The sequence below is a fragment of the Chlamydotis macqueenii genome, chromosome 2 (genome assembly GCF_036417535.1).
Source record: "Chlamydotis macqueenii isolate bChlMac1 chromosome 2, bChlMac1.mat, whole genome shotgun sequence".
NCBI classification, from domain to species: domain Eukaryota; kingdom Metazoa; phylum Chordata; class Aves; order Otidiformes; family Otididae; genus Chlamydotis; species Chlamydotis macqueenii.
The window spans coordinates 66,881,995-66,899,340 of NC_141557.1; the positions used below are offsets into that span (position 1 = coordinate 66,881,995).

At 40.3% G+C, this 17,346-nt stretch overlaps 1 protein-coding gene across 3 annotated transcripts in view; it reads right to left on the bottom strand.

Annotated features, from left to right (window-relative positions):
* The window catches only part of RNF144B (ring finger protein 144B), a 92,471-nt gene that overhangs the window by 44,620 nt on the left and 30,505 nt on the right, over positions 1-17,346 (bottom strand). Inside the window, exon 1 of one of the 3 annotated variants that reach the window (XM_086743170.1) lies at positions 13,703-13,723. The exons of 1 other annotated variant lie outside the window; for it this stretch is intronic. The gene's annotated coding sequence lies outside the window, so the exon portion shown is untranslated. Of the gene's footprint in view, positions 1-11,164; positions 11,400-13,702; positions 13,724-17,346 lie in introns of those variants that run through there. One more of the 3 variants, XM_086743169.1, reaches the window with a different exon arrangement.

Consider the following 17,346-nt stretch of genomic DNA (forward strand, 5'->3'; position numbering starts at 1 on the left):
GCTGGCGGGTGCCTGAGCCCATCCTGTGGGGCAGGGTGAGCCCTGAAGTCCCCTCTACCCCAGCACGCCCCAGGCTTGCCATAAACCAGCACCCAGGCACGGACATGCATACACATGGTGGGAACAGAAAGAGTTTGAGGTTAGGTTTAAGGTCACGTGTGGGTCTAACACATAACATAGCAGTTCCCCATTTTACAAAAAAAGAACATTTTAGTATCAAAACGCAAGTACTCACAGCATCTGTGCTAAGCTCCTACTTAGTGTAGCAGGTATTCTTGAAGAAACTGCTTGCAGCAGTGTAATCGTTTCGCATGCCCTAGAGATTTTCTAAGTACTCCACCCATCATGAAATTACTTCAATGCCATATAAAAACCTGTTTTGACATCGTTCAGCTCAGGATTCCGTTGTTTCCTGTAACTAAGGTTCCCCCCTTAAAAAAATAAAATAGAAAGAGAAAACTACCTGAAAAAGGTAAGTGTTCAAAACCAATGCTAAAAATCAGGCCCTTGGAGAAAAAGAGTAATTATGGAAAGATTTTAAAAATACTACAGAGTGGTATTAAGATAACGGGGTCAGATCATATAAGATAAAATGAGCTATGAAATTAGGACTTGTAAAGACAACTGTCAAAAATCCACACGTCTATCAACTTCAGCAAAACCCCATCATTACCAGTTTTAGTTACCAGTCCTTAGCTATCCCAACTCTCTCAAGACAATGTTATTCAAAATTCCCTTCTAAGGCAGCCTTTTAAAACTCAACAGCTTTGTACAAAGAATTAGTTTGAATCAAGTGCGTTAGTACTTCTGTGGTTGAACAGACTGACCACTAAACCACAATGCATTAATTTCTCCTTTTGATACGCACTGCCTACACAGAGCGACCTATCTAGTCCATGCAGTATTACTTATCAAGCAGTGATTTAGTAACGCTGTGAAACATATGATTAAAGCTCCAATTCAGGAAAACCTTCACCTTCAAAAAGGACATTTAATCATATGTTTAAGTGCTCCTGTGTATCAAAGCCTGAATATTTTGCTTTATTACCATGGGATTATGAGCAACTTAAACAAGTACTTAGATTTTCTGAAATTGCGGTGTCAAAAAAAAAGCAACCAGATCCGTAAATAGAAGGTCTAATTTTAAATATATTTTTAATATATTCAGAATTACTGTATTACACCTGTGCCTTAACACAGCAAGCACTTCATTACATGCATGTACAAGGAAAACCCATTTCTGGATTACAATAATGTTACCAAGACAAAGTATTAGAGAGAATAAAAGTATTTCAATATCTGTTCTCTTCAAGCAGGGCTTAAGTCAGATGTATAATATTTCATGACAGCTTTCTGCACTGTAAAATTTTTATTTTAAGAAAACTTGTTTAAAGAACAAGCAGCCTAAGTAAACGCACTGTCTGGTACATGAGAAAACACCGAAGGCATTTTCTCTCACTTGTTTTCATTGGAATGCCTGGAAAAAAAAAAAAAAAAAAAAGAGCCCTTAAGCTGCTGTTCAAGAAGCACTGGCTGTGTGGAATATTTTCATATCATGCTAGCAACCAAAAAATAAATACATCAAATACTTTGAAAGGAATGTAGTGAGTGGGAAGCCTCTTGCACAAAAAAAAAAAAAAAAAAAAAAAAAAGGTAAGGGACAGACTGCACTAAGAATGTCACTCAGCCTCCTGACAGACATTTTTATACCAGCACTTCAGGATGCCTAAAGCACACATTGAACAGGTTCCCAACCCTCACATGCACCCAATAATTTCAAATCATTCTAATAAATAAAAACATCATTAGGGTACAAGTAAATCAGTCTCCACAAGTCTTTGAGAGTACACTTGTCAGGTAACATCTCTACTGTACTCCAATACTGCAAAGTATGAATAACTTTGAGATTTTAGAACACCAGTTCTTCATAGCAACCTTACATCAATATGTCCTCAGGGAGATTTTGGCAAGAAGACCATGGATATAACAAAGCACTTTTTTTTCCCCCCAAAACCAGATAATGAATCTTTGCAATTGTCGGAATCCTTTCTGTTTCCTTGCAATACTGCTTTTGGATCAGTGAGGGGAATTTCCCCCCCTTCCATTCCTAAAAAGCTCAGGAGTCCAAGAAAGGGAATCTAGTAGCTAATGGTGAAATAAATGCTGCTACTCCCAGCTGACAGGCAGCTAGGAAAAGCACTTTCTGATCACTAAAATGTAAAAACATAAAAGACTGAAAAAGAAATGCAGCCTGTTACTAAACTGAAATGCATAACCAGAACATGGCCTTTGTCTCTTTCCAATACTGACAGGAGCCACACAATGGTAACATTCATTAAATCCAGGAGGACAGGAGTAAGCCCTTCTCTGCGGAATGAGATCAGATTGTTGTATCGCAGAAGCCACCACCTTCACCTAGTTTTGCTGGAACTGTGCTTGAACTAGGACATATCAAAGTTCAGGATACAGCTCTGTCAACACTGGCAGGCTGGAAAGCCATAGTACCTGCACCAGACCTACTGGACCTGAGTCCTGGGCAGGCCTGTGGGCATCAAGTTTAGGATGACCCAAATGTATCAAACTGACTATGCCTAAGCAGCGTGATGGTGCTGGCCACAGGCAGTACGCTATGGTGACACGTCTGGTCCTGTAGGCAGTCAGTAGCAGCATTCCCCTAAAGTTTCATCTTGATTCTGGCGGTCACAGAGCTAAAGCAAGCTGATCAGCACAAAATGCAGTGAAACAGGCAAACTGCAGCCAGACAACAGAACTCACATATTTTGGCATCAACCATTTCCTAATAATTCCAAAAGACATGGAAACAACAAAATTATACCAAGTGGAATTCCAAGTGTTGGTTACGAGGTCTAAGATTAGACTCTAAAACTTATGTAAATAACACCCTCTATTCTTAATGACACTACGCAATATCTGCTAAAGCTAAGCTACAAGGAATTTCCACCCAAACTGGTTGGGTGCACTTTACTTTTAACTTCCTGTTTACAAGAGGTAATATATCACTATTCAATAAAAACACACTCTTCATTACATTAACGACAAAAGCAAGTGATGGGTCTTCCTTTCCAACCACATGAAGGCTTTTGGTAACTGTAGTATTTACTAAGTAGAAAGAAATTGAGGTTTTGGGAGGTCAAATACTTGATAACTTGGCTAGCTGCCTCAGCTGAAACAGGAATAGGAAGTCAGATGCAACAATTTGCCTTTGACACAGAGAAAAATGTTTGTTTTTGTTAATCGGGTAACAAAACCTTGGGATGTGTTAACTCCTTGAGCTGGAATGTTTACAGTTTAGATAGAGCATTTTCAGAAGATATTTGTGACATTGGCCTGTTCTAACATCAAGGATTTTTGGAACATATTTGTAAACACACATTGTTAAAGTGAAAGCAATGGAACTTTATGTGACAGAGGGACCAACTTTATGTGTTTGTTCATAGTATGTACTCTTCTAAGAAGAAACTAACTGGGCTGTCAGGCTTCTCTGGCTGAAGATGGCTCCTTTCTCAGAGCAGCCGAAGCTGTGTCTGGAGCAAGCAGCATCCTGACTGCAAGCCAAGCAGGCCAAGGCAAGTGGAGACACGACCCAAAGCCAGGCCTTGAAAGTGACAGTGAGAAGCTTCTTAGGGCCAAGGGAAGTGTGCAGCATTTGCCAAAAGCCAAACAATAACTCAGCTGACCGAAACAACAGATTGATCCCTCACTCAATTCTGAAAAAATACCATATAATAAAAAAAAAAATTACTAAACACCATATATTGAAAAAAAAAAAACTCACATATTTATGTATTTATTTTTAGAAGGAATGATCTGAGGAACATTTTTTCAACGCTTGCAGTAAGATGGTACCTTTAACATCTCTGTCATTTCATTCTGTCAGTCCAAGAAAACTGCCAGATTGCAAGATTATGGTCCTACAGTCTTGTTTACTACAAACATCAAAAAAGCACTTTCACACAATTTTAGACTTACGTCAACAAGAATCAAAGAATAAGTTAATTTTTCTTTTGTAAAAATTTTTGTGTGACTGCTCAGTGAATAAAACTAACAAGCAAAATGTTTTGATTTGCCCCTATCTAATCTTACAGTCAAACATGCTGCTCATTATTATAGAAGAAACATGCTGTTCAAGGTAACCAAGATAAAACAGGTAAAACATTGAAAACTGCCCTTGATCCAAATACATCTCAATGACTTTAGAAAGCTGGGAACACACACTGCCCAGTGGTAACTTTCAAGTCGTAGCTACAATGACATTCAGTGAATCAAAGACTGGGAGTCAAATCTGAAGATTAGACCTTGGGGGAGTCACTATCGGTAATATAAGCATTTTCCATGAAGAAAACAACATGAATAGCTACTGACTATACTGGAGTTTGACAAGAAACAATGCAGTCAACAAGAAGTAATAGCAGATGTTTGGAGCTGGACATGGGCAGGTTGTTTTGAAACTGAACACATGCATTTACTGAAGTAACTACTACTGCTTCTGATGAGTGGTTATTAAACTAATCGGAATGTATCCCTAAATCATTCCTCTGCCAGTTCCTCAACGAGCCCTACCAAACTCAGCTCCAACCAGCGATGAGGAAAGGACAGAGCACTGAACAAGTCCCAGCTCTGGTCAGATCTGCAGAGGCGAAAAAGAGAAGTGAACTCCAGTAGCAATCCTCTCTCTGAGCTCCTGACTGAGCTCCTCTCTGCTAATCCTCTCAATAACCACGTTCACTCTCCCTCTTTTCCAGACCACGTATGGGAAGAGCAATGAGCCCAGCACGCTGGGAGATAGGTCCAGGGAGGGGGTCTGCTGCAGGTGATTCCTTCCACATTGCCCGCTGCCCCTGCACACAGGAGCCCCACCGTGCTCGCTTCATCAATCGTGATGTGAATATGGGGCATCTGTAACCCTGATAGGCTTCATGTACATGCTTCTGAACAGAAGTTGCAAACTATGCTAGAATAACAATAATAGCTTCAACTACAATTAGTCTTGGTGCTTGACTAACTCTAACAGCCATGTATTTTTAAATCACCTATAGATTCCCACTTCAATAAACATTTTTAACAGAGCATTACCTACTTTGCTGTGCATCTTACTAACTATATAAGACAAATACAACATTTTCTTAAACTTGAGTCAAAAAGCTTTGCAGAAGCTCAGCTGAAGACACTGTCTATCACACAATGCAATATTGTCTCATTGCTGCCCTGCTCTCTCTCACCTGACTTTCTGCATCCAGCTTCTGTCTCTGCATTTCAGGCTCTAAGCACTCAAGAAGGTTTCTGCCTGTACAGTGTCAAGCACAGGGAACATAGTTAGTTTCTCAGAGGCTCTATGCAACTATTTAGAAATCCAGATGGCACTACAAGACATATAATAAAGCAGAAGTGTACATCAAATGCAGTTAGAGGCTTGCATTCTTCATTCCCTCGCTCCAATTCCAAATTTCAACCTTCATTACAGAAATAATTTCAAAGGAGAACAGCAACCTGTAAACATACAAGATTTCAGCCTCAAGAGCTGTTAACAACCGGCTAGTCTCTACATGATCACAGCCATGAAGCCAAAGCCCTGCCAATGGGAGTGCTTCCAATGGCTCCAATGGACCTGCTTATGTGTACAAAGATAAGCAATTAGGAGAAGTTGAAAGAAGCTGCCCCACTTCCCAAACACTCAGAAAAACTAATATCTAGAACACAGCACTGAAGGAACTCACAGACTTACTATACCACAGAGTAGTATAGTAAGTAACCTTCCTAAAGATATCATTTCTGCTAGCTGGTCTTTTAATTATGACCATGACAACTAATGCCCCTCAAAGAGGCACTCTGCCCTCATTGTTAAGCAATTAGGAAAAGAAGCTATGGCAAGAATTCTCAACTCTTTCTCTACTCCTGTCCCCACAACTGCATGTTTCCTTCATTTGTTGGCCCATCCTCCCAAAATGCGGGAAGCTAAGTCAACATGGGGGTTGAAACTGGTCAAACCATGTGCACTGCTTGGGTTTTTGCAATAAAAACATTCACCAGTCCAAAAAACACATGTCCTTAAAGTAGTATCGGCTAAATTATATGTATATATGTGGCTTTTAATCCATTCCTGGCAAAGGGCATGATTGCCTTTCCCACAAATCCTCCCCAGAGACTGCGATGGATTCTCCACCACTGAACCCATCAGTGCAACTTTGAAGAGGTCAGGACAGTGCAAAATTGCATTCACTCCATTGCACAAAACTTCAGGAAGCAAGTAGATATTATTTTAGCCCTATAAAGGGGAAAGCCCATTGGGAAGGGTTCCGCTGAGGGTCCGCTGTTAGGAAAAAGCCCCAAGTGAGTTAATGGCAAATAGCCCACAGGATCAGCTAGTTTCCCCATTGACTACATCGTTGTAACATTATTTTTTTGGAGGGAGGAAGACCAGCTTGTTTTTCTTCATCATCTCCACACCTCCACCTACCAGAATGCTTCCAAAATTAAGCACAAGCAGAACACATGAACTTTCCCATCTACTGCTCAGATACAACCAGCATCAGCCTGCACATCACAGCTTCTACTTAATCCTGGAATTGTCTTTGCATGCAAATAATTAGCCTACATACTAGATGTCATGAAATGTGTCTAGAGCATGCAATTTTGAATTATTTGCAGCTACATATACTTAAGTAAGGAATTCACCCCTAAGACACAGCAACATATAGTACATAAAAGCGTAAGTAGAGGTAGTCTTGACGGATCTGCTTCAGTTCCTGAACACAGAGATGCAGCTCTTCTGTTGCAATGGTTTTTACTTTTTGCAAACATACAGAGCACATAAATGTTTTCAGATCTGCACATTTACTCGCTGGCAGTCGGAAAATACAACAGTTTGTATAACCAAACATGAATATCAAAGCTTCTGTCAGACTCTCAGATGGCGTCCACTCTTTGAGTAATGACTCACATCTTATACTTTCCCTCCTCTCCTCATTATTACAACAAAGTGAAAGGCAGAAAAGCTCACAACAGATACAAATACTGACATTGTCAACTAAAGGGGAGAAATATGAGCATAGCAGTAAAACAGTATTTTTTGCTTCTAGTGAAAAGTAATTATATACTCTGTTTGTCCCCTAATCAGCATCTCTCATCTCTCGTTCAGACAAAAAGCACGTAGAACAACTCCCCATGACAGCCGAGCCTACAACAAGTTCTAGTGCACAGGAAGGAGTTCTATGCAGGGGACGCGTTCTAGTGTGCATGAACTCATACTCACAAGCTGGACTTTTCCACAGTAACATGCTGGCTATATTTTTCATGAACAGCACATCTTGACTTCACCATCTTCACTGGTAACAGTTCCAGATCAACACCAAAAAATATACCTTATCAAGTCCCAATTCTGGTAGTCCCACTCTGACTCACCCAATTGCCCTTATTTATGGTCTTTGAAGTCTGTCAGACAGGCACAGAATTTCTCATTAGGTTTTATATAAACATAATTTAAACAAATAGTCCCTTGACTACAGCATGTCTAAGACTACCTTACATCAGATAAGTTAACCATTCTGTAGCAGGAGCCAGAATCACAGGTCTCAAATCACTGTGCCTGTTCTGGCTGGCTGTGGGACTCCACAGATACTGACTCACTCAGCAACATGCAGCACAAGGATGCTCATAGGTCCCGTAGTCAAGTAGACTAAACTCCACCAAGGTCAAAACTGTACTTGCAGGCACCAAGGACATTCAAAGAATCAGGTAAACTGATGGCATTTCTAATTACAGATTATGGAATTTCCCTTGGAGGCTGGGCAGATTCCCCTAGAGCTACAGTAAAAAACCATCCAGGTCTTGGGCAACCCACAACAATTTTTTTCTTTATTATAATAGAATAAGAGGAACCAGAATTGGGGAACACTTAGGTCATTGTGCACAAGCATCAACCCATACAAAGAGATCTAGGAAACTGCATCAACAAAATGCTTTTTTATATAGCTACATTTTTTTAATTTGAAAGTGTGTTTGCAATGCAGTCAACCTAGCCATGCTCTCAAGCCTAGAAATTTCTACTCAGTACCTCTGCTCCTCCCTGGAAGACTAGGAGTTGGAAAAGTCCCACTTCAGCAGTAACTGAAGAATGAGGTCCTCTGTAATTGGAGATACTATCATTTTTTTTTTTTTGTGAGTGTTTTAGTGTCTGCTAGCAATGACATACTTTATGAATGTAATGCCCACTCAGTTTCCACTAAGCCGAAACTATTTACAAGCAACACAGAGAAAAGATTACTGAACGCTATTTTCTTACTGATCAGCACAAAGTTATTTGGTACAAGCATCTCCGTAAATATTTGTCCAGGACTGGGTAAATTTGCAGTGTGCGATGACCCTCAGACCTGTACCTCTCTCTATCAAGTGAGAAGGCTCATAGTCTAGCACTGGAGCTCAGCTGTGCTTCAGCAGAAATACAAAATGCTAGAGGCTGAGCTTAGTATCATTGCTGTCTTTCTCTTTGGATCTGTTCTTTTTTGTTTTGTTCAGTGTTCCCCTTCACAAACAAAAAGGAGATTAATTCTAAGATGGAATGAATGTAAGGTTATTCCTGGCTGTCACGTAACAAAGAGCATGTGTGAAGTGCATTACACAGGGCCGGGCTTTGGCACGGGGAAGCCGGAGGGAGAGGAGGGAACTGTACCCACCTCCTGGCAAATACATAAAGGAAGAGGACAGATTCAGAACCATTTTCAGCCTCATGAAGCTGAGGGCAATGTCTGCTTTGGTATGTGCGAGGAGGTCCGATGGACTCAGTTCACAGAGACGCTGGCAGCCTGCCACAGTATTTTGTTCATGTGTGCTTGTGACATCCAGGGGCCCAGAGCTGTAATTATGGTCTCAGATGTCACAGTACTATTAGCCCAGGAGATATTTACAGATCTGATACATACACTCTATAGGCATTGTGTAGCTTCAGACACATTCAAGAAAACTCCCCACTCAAGAAGAAGGATAGCCAGTCTATCGCAGTTTTTTGAGCTACACATGAAAGCAATACACTCCACTGGCTCTCACTGCTAAAAGTCACGGAAAGCTCTGGACAGGGTGGATCGCAGGCACAGGGCTCAGAGTCATACCATAGATCATTATCAGAGGCATACTAATGGACTGGGAACAAAGTTATCTGCGCTGCTTGCTTTCCTGTAAAATGACTTGCTGCTTTTCACAGTTGCATTTTAAACTTAGGATGACAATAAGGACAAGTACATGCTTTCCTCCTCCCAATAGAAGGGAAAGGCCAGATAACCACTTCCACACCATTTATTTCTACAAAGCTTATTAAGCATTTAGAGAATATAGTGTAACCCATCAACCTAGCTAGAGAAACAACTCCATATTGTTTGCTATTTATTTTATTAACTTTTGCTCCAAAGTATACCACCACACGAACAAAATCACCAAAATGTCACCATCTGTGGGAAAGAAGACTGTGACTACCAGCAGGGAGCATGCAGGATATAGTTCAGCATGGGGAACAGAAACTATACCAGGTTGCCAAATGCTATTCCTATGTGAAGTGTCAGGAGGTTTCTGTGCCCTTGTATGAGAAGACAGCACTTTTTGTTAAATACCTCCGATGGACAGCAAGACACATAGGAGAAAAGGAGTCTGATTCCAGTCGTACTGGCTTGGCTCCGGAATAGCTCCAGTTTATTGTTATTTTGAAGGAATACCTCCCACTTTACAACAGCTTTCAACACTCTGAAAACACACTCCTCTCATTCCATAACCTAAAGCACTACTTTTGGGAGTATAACTGCAGTCATTCCCATATCAATGTGCTGTATTTTTTCCAACTTAGCTTATGTTCACTGAGGGAAGGGTTTCAGTCACTTTCATGCTATGACAACAAACCATACATCCACTTACATTCAGGCATACACAAGTCCTAAACAGGACAAGAATCAGGTCAATATACTTGTTCTGGAAAATATTTAAGGGCAGGATTTTGAAACTTTTGTTTCCAGAAATGCTGGCACCCCAAAACCAGTGCTTGTCCTTAACTGAGATCACTTGCCCTTCAGGGTGAGTCTAGCCCAGCATATCACGTTGCTGTGCCTGCTCACAGTCAGTTGTAAAACTCTACAGGGGTATTTCAGTCACAGCCTCTATCTCTGCTAAAATTTACTTCTTAAAAGCATTCAGTGCCTATTTACCAAGAGGATAGGAAGTCACTCTGCAATGCTTCTTTAACTATAGTCATCCTAAATATTTTACTACTTACAGTGCTCTCTGAAAGAGCATATTTGCTATTGCTGTATACAGTAAGGGAGCAGAGTGCCTTTGTATTACAGAAAAAAACCAGAGCTTTATAATAAGCCAGACTGAAATACTTACTGAAGCAGCTTTGTGCTGAGAAAGCTTTAAGCTGAGAAAGGGAAAGCAGTGCAAACATATCAGTAAATGCAATTTTCTGTTCCTAGTGTAAAAATATGGCTGATGCAAACTAGAAAACAAATTTACTGTATATTTAGTATGTGCTTATGTAAACCATATAAATCTAAACCCTGCACATTTTAGAAGTGTATATTAACACTTGCAGTACAGATCAGCATATTCTTCCTTCACGGTACCAGCTGTACGAGACTGTGGCAGAAGAAATGCCTTTAAACCAGGAGGAAATCTCCGCATTTTAAACTCAGGCTCCCTCCAGCTTAATCAGATGTGTTTTCAGTATGAAGGGAGTTCTTATATTTAAACTAAAACAGATATGTGACTGACAGTATGCCATCTTAGCAACTACTTTCTACACAGGTATGTCCCAATACTGCAGCACTTTCAAATACTTCACACAGGTATTTCTTCAAACGTTACACTGACAAAAGTAATTTCACCCTTTTGGCAAGTACTTGATGTCTATTTAATTTTCTGTGCCTTTAATAGTCGGGACTCTAAGATTTCCTTTTTGCCTCAGCTCTAAGCACCACACAGTTTGATTTCAGCCAAACCACAAATAACATTTATTTTAGCCCTTTAATCATTCTAGTTCCTACCTTTTTCTCAACGGAGCCTTTTCTACTTTTTTTTCCATTAGAAGTAAATGCTGTCTTTCAGTTGTTTTCAGGGTATCCTTTGCTTTTAAGGAATAAAATAGACAGAAAGCTGTATTCCAACGTACCTTGAAAGAAGAGTAGCATTCACTGCCAGCTGTGTGAGTTTTCAGTAGCTGCACTCAGATTCCAGCGTTCTCAAGAACCATGATGTCACAAACCCCTGAAGCTTGCAACCAGGAGCGAAGAGAGATTGCTCTCACACACCCTTCCTCTTCTCCGGGTATCTGACAGCTGTATACTTTTCAGGACTGCAGCAGGACTTGTCTCTCAGCCCCTTTGCCACTCTGATAAATCATCCCCTCCCTGCTATTAAGGGCATGCTGCCGATATATCTTAAAAGCACGTCACAGCTTGTATGCAGTAGCTGTGGGAAAGCTGCATTTATTTATACAGGAAGCTTGAGTACAGCACTTCCTACTTCCCATCTGAGTCTCAATTCAACTGCAGGTGATTACTTAAACCTTGTCAGCTTCCAGCCAATGCATACCCTATGTTCTTATTTGGGTATCTGTGCTGCTTTTAATCATAACTACCATCTGAGCCCTGACAAGACAGAACTGAAAGAAGCAAGGCATTAGGTACGACATTCATAAAAACCCTCCCAGTTGCCATATAATCTGTTTCAGGATAGCACTTTGTGTAGCAGCTGCCGTACCAGCAGATGATGTCGGAAACATTGCTGGCTTCTGCTTACCTCCACATGTGAAAAATGCCATCTAAAAGGAAAGTGATTTCTTCACATTGGAGGGGAAGGGAGAAAAAAAATCTAAATTCACAAGTAAAGTATCAGTGTAATTTCAAATCTGAGTGCTTAATGATGATGGTGCTCAGCTTATTCTACCAATACTAAATTCCAGCTCTTTAAGCTGGGCTTGTATGCAGGCGGGCCTGGAAATTCTGCAGTTCTGTGCTCCAAACCTCTGGGTGTGATTCACATCAGCCAAGCAGCAGGAGAAGGTATTATTGTACTGCATGACACCAAACCCTCAAGAACTTTTCCTGCTGTAGGAAATGTACCGCACCCACAGATAAGAAGGGCAGATATGCTGGAGTGCAAGGAGTGCTGAAAAACAGAGGGAGAAACAAGTATAGATGCTAATCTATAATTTTCTCTTTATAGTGAAATAAGTTTACTTTGTACTTCATGCAATTATCGCTGGCATTTTGCCTTCAATACTTTTCTGTGAAGACTGATGTATAGGCATTTCTTCTGGGGTGTACAGAAGCTCTTATTTTCAGACAATTATACCGCATCAGATTAATTTAAGGAAAAGGTAGAAAGCTTGTGCAACTTTAATTCAGCCTCCTTGCACCTATGCATTACAGATTTGCCTGAATTATCATCACATACTCTTTTCCCCTCGGAGTAAGTATAAACTTACAATCAATCTATTGACACCGGGTGTTATATATATATTTTATATCTGGGGAGTGCGGGAATAATCACCAGGAAAAAACCCAGCTGTTCCAACATGTGGAATCATGTTGACCCCTACAGTATTCAGCAATAGGATTAAAAAAGGATTAGGCAATGTCACAGATACTGCCATTTGGGCTAGCAGAGCATTTCCCAGCAGTAGTAGACTTTTATGCTCACCAGTGACCAATCCTAAACAGCAGTCAAGAAACACCTGTGGCTCAGAGCTATTTTTTAGGCTGCAGAGCAGTACTGAAAATGTGGAATTATGTGTCAAACTTCATTATTAGGAAAGGAGTCTCCTTCAGTGGTCAGATTCTTATCCTCTGTCTTCTATTCCAGTATGAAATAGCTTAAGCCTCTATCACTGTCTTTTCACTGCCTCCTGCCTCTTCTCCTTCCCTCTGTTCCAGTTCCTGTATTTTCTTCCTGCAGCTGTTATCTCTGCTACTCTGCCTCCATCACACAGGTACTTGTTAGGCCAAGGATGAAGCACAGCAAGAAAAATCTTCCTGCTCTCGGCTCCTGTGCTCAGCACCATAGTACTTGAACAGCAAAAGGACAATTATCTCAAGGGGGACAGTGGTGAAAAAGGGAGGATGAAGGAAATCAAGTAATTCACGCAGGTGTAGGGAAAATTACAAAATATACAAGAAGTAGAACAGGGCAGCTGCCAGTAGCAAAGTAGCAAAAGTAGCATCTGGTTTAGTACTTACTCCTTGCTGGCACAGTAAAACAAAAACAAGCTTCACTGCAGTAGCCCCAACCAGTCAAGAGAAAAAACTGCAAATAAAGGCTCATCATCTTTCCTTCAGATAAATGATGAGGCCAGCTTGTATCTAGGGGGGGATGTTCTTTTGAATTAAGAAAACTAGATTAGTCCATTAAAATGCAGATAAATTCTGGAAACTTCAGCTGCAAATATCACATGGTATTTTTATCCGGTTTCTGCCTATGTATCTCTATGCATGAAAGTTATAATGTGACTGCACAAACGTGCAGAACTGCTTACAGCAAAATTAATTTCCCTTAAACATCACAAAATTGGTGAGAAACATCATGAATGTTTCTCAAGACATTTAATTTTCTGGAAAATGTTAAGATGGGCTTGTTCCAAGCACTCCACTTCTAGAATATCAAATTCTAAACTGTGGTCCCTGGATTTACATGCAAGACAATTACTTACTGATGCTCTGTGGACAGCTGGCTATTCCCCTGCTTCCGTCTTCAGTTCTGTATTTGCCCCTGTTTGCTGATCCAGGATCTCCACAGCGAAGAGGAGCTGAAGGTGACGCAGCACTGTGCAAGAGCTCAGGCTACAAGGACCTGAGATGATCAATACTGATGATTCTTTCCATTGTCATCACCAAAAGGCGTGAGCTGGACTGTTAATGTGGTCTTCTGTCAAAATTATTTCTCTTCCTGCTATACCTTGAGCCCAGGTACTTCATAGTTTCACAGAAGCACATCTTCTTGGCAAGCTAATTTGTGAAGTGTTATGAGTCATGCTAAAATTGCTGCCCAGCTCAAATCCCTGAACCTCTTAACCCAGATTGATTGATTTCCTTTTTGAGCCAACAAATAAATAAAAACCACAAGTTCAGAATGTCACGTAATGCCAGTCAAGGCACAAGCTAAGCCCTCCCCATTTGCTTTCTTCTTCGGTAACAGTGATCTAGATCTAAAGCACAAAACTGAGAGGGTCCAAGTAATTTTTTGGACACTCTTAACTGATGCTTTTATAACTCCAGGGCTCGGGGAACAGCTGAGCCTCTGACATAATACATGCCAAAACGCAACATCACCGTGAATTTTTAGTTGAGTTACTAGCCAGAATAAGACTGGCATAGTTAATTACTAACATTGCTGTGTCATCCTTGCAGCTACTTGAAATATCTACAAAATGACTAAGCCATTCTGGCATTAACTAAAATTACTAATTAATTAATTTATGACGTACATCGGTAAAAAAGTAATAGCATGACCACTGAAAAGATCTCTCACATCCACAAACCAAACACCATTAGCAGCAAGTGAAAACACTGAGTTGTCGTATAACTAACAAACAGTTTCATTATAATTCTACATAAAGAACTAGGATTAACTTGTGAGGAAAAAAAAAAAGACATTTTCACTTCCCTGATTCACAGTTTTGAACTAATAAAAAAACAAATATCCTGAAAAATAATTGTTATCTATAGGTGTAAAATAAAAACAAGTTTTGTAACAAGCTTTCTAAAACTAGAGCCTAACTAAGGAAAATGTGTCTTTATCCACTTTACTTACTGAACATGCAAATTATCCATTTTCCTATGCAAAAAAAAAAAAAAGTATTTGTATATGCAAGAGTTTCACAAGAAAAACAGATACTAATGTGTAACATAACCAATGCTGAAAACAAAACAGAAAGAAGTTTTGCACAGTGAGTATACATACATCATCTGAAGTTGGAAGTATGACACCCCTGATGTCATGGGCTAAGAATAGTGTTTTTCAAAGGGAAGTATTTTAAAGGGGGATTACACTATCAAAAGTAATTTGCGGTACCTTCAGAAACCAAATGTTTTAGAATGTTTTAAAAATGTTCAATATACGTATTTATATAATCACACAACACTAGAATTTAAATGCCAGTTCAAAAAACACAGAGCTATGTAGTATTTTGCATGCAGTCAAGCTTTACTCAAAATAGCTACAAGAAAATCAAGATTACATATTTTCCTGTTTAAATAACTCTATTGTTCTACAATTCTGACTTGGTATGCAAGTCACTCGCTGACAAACCAAGCTTGAAATCTTCATTATTCCCTTTAGCTAAAACATAGTAAAACTTTATTATAAGGTGTTTTGTATTGGAGTGAAATAAATCAAGTTAAATTATTTTGAAAGAATAGCAGGTACAAATCTGAAGAGCTTTTTATTTTACAATTAAAAAGTTAGTGGGATGGCGCACTCTCTGTTGAACATTTATCATCATTATGATCTCAAAGCATGTGGATTTGGCTGAGACACAAAGAAAAGTGGTAGGTGGCTTACACTCATCCTGCTCTAAGAACAAGGCAAAATGCAATATTGATTAAAATTTCATCTCCAAACAAAACAAGATCATATGGCTTCCATAAAGCTCTGTATTTCTTCTCTATAGGTATTTTTTCCTGTGTTTATACTTTGAAGTACTTCCTGACATACTGGAAACTAGCTGTCGGCATTTGATCCATACAGAACAGTGCTAGAGGAAAAAAACCCATACAACCTCACTAGAAAACAGCCAGAAGACAGCCCGCTACCCCAGTGCGGTAACTGGATTTGGGATGCTTAGAAATCTCAGCTTAAAGATCAAGGCCAACGCCTTTGACAGTATGTAACTCAAGTTCCAGTGCAACTTTCTTCCTGGGACCTGGAGGCACTAAGAGAAAGTGTATTTTCCCCCACAGGAAACCCTGCTGGTGACAGGGCTCTACTGGCAATGCCACCAGGAGCGGGCATTTTACCACCCGCAACTGAACAGCTCTCCAACAGCTCTCCAAAAATTTTTCACTTCTGCTAACTCCTGCCTGTTCAGTAAGTGTGTGAAGAACCAGTCTGCAAAAAGAAAACAAGCTGAGTTGATATGAGTCTGCCATAAATAAAATGCTGATGAACTGCCACTGAACAGCAGACATGCAGCCCAGGGGCAGCCAGCGCAACGCTCTCAGCTTAGGGCCCAGCTTCAGCCACCTCTTTGCACTCAGATGCAGGGAAGAGGGGAGTTACTGTCACTCTCCCCCTTGACCTTCTCCTGTGACATGAGACACGCCAGTCATCGGTCTGCAAAGCAGTTGCATCCCTCCTCACATGCACAGTGAGTGGACACAAACTCTCCGGATGGCAAGAATAGCTGGCACCTCAACGACGTGATGGCACTACTGCTAGTGACATGGCAGCAGAGGACGTAGGACATCTCTCGGGCTCAGAGGCCACCCTGTGCAAGTGGGTCCAGTTCCTCAGCTGGACAGCACACGTAGCTTTTCCCCAAACAACAAAAAAATATATATATAATAAAAAATATAATAAAAACAAACAGCTTGCCTTGCTCTCACATTCACGTGTTACACATACAGATGTGGAGCTGCTCAGTTCTTCTGAGGATCAAGTAACAGGTGAGAATTTCTAGCTGCAAAAAGTTATTTCTAAAGTAGCACTGAGGGGGCCATATTACATACATACAAAAGAGGAAACACTGAAGTTGTCTTCTCCTGACCTCTCTTGAAGTAAGCAGACATTTTAACACGAGTTTATCAAGACTGCGTAGGAAAAACTTAAGGCTTGGTTAAATTATTTTATTTTCTATGCTTACAACTAGGTTCAGACCATGGCACAGACTTTCAATTATGCACAGGGTTTTTTTTTTTCCTTTTGACTGTGTGCCCAAAGTGACACAATCCGTTGACTTTTAACCAAGTGTTTTGGTAATGTACCTAGAATTGCAGTGATTCCAGACATCGGAATCACCATCAGTTTAAAAAACAAGAGGGCAAAACCATCCTGGCAGCCAACACAGGAAGCTTCCTCTGTAACAGAGGAGGTCACCAACCTGTCCTTGTCATGAGAAAAAAATGTGCATGCTGTTTTTACTTCTCCATTTCTACTGTTTCTTCTGTCCTGCCTCAAGCTCTTAACTGCCATTTTTTGGAAATATTCAGAGACAGCTTTATTCCTTCCAACACAGGCCAGTGTCCTAAGTGATGGCTTTGCTGGTGAGGCTCTATCTACAGGCTTAAAAGATGGCTAGAATGGGGGGAACGGGGGCTTAATAATATATTTCAGCCCAAACCTTGTTGTTTTAACTAC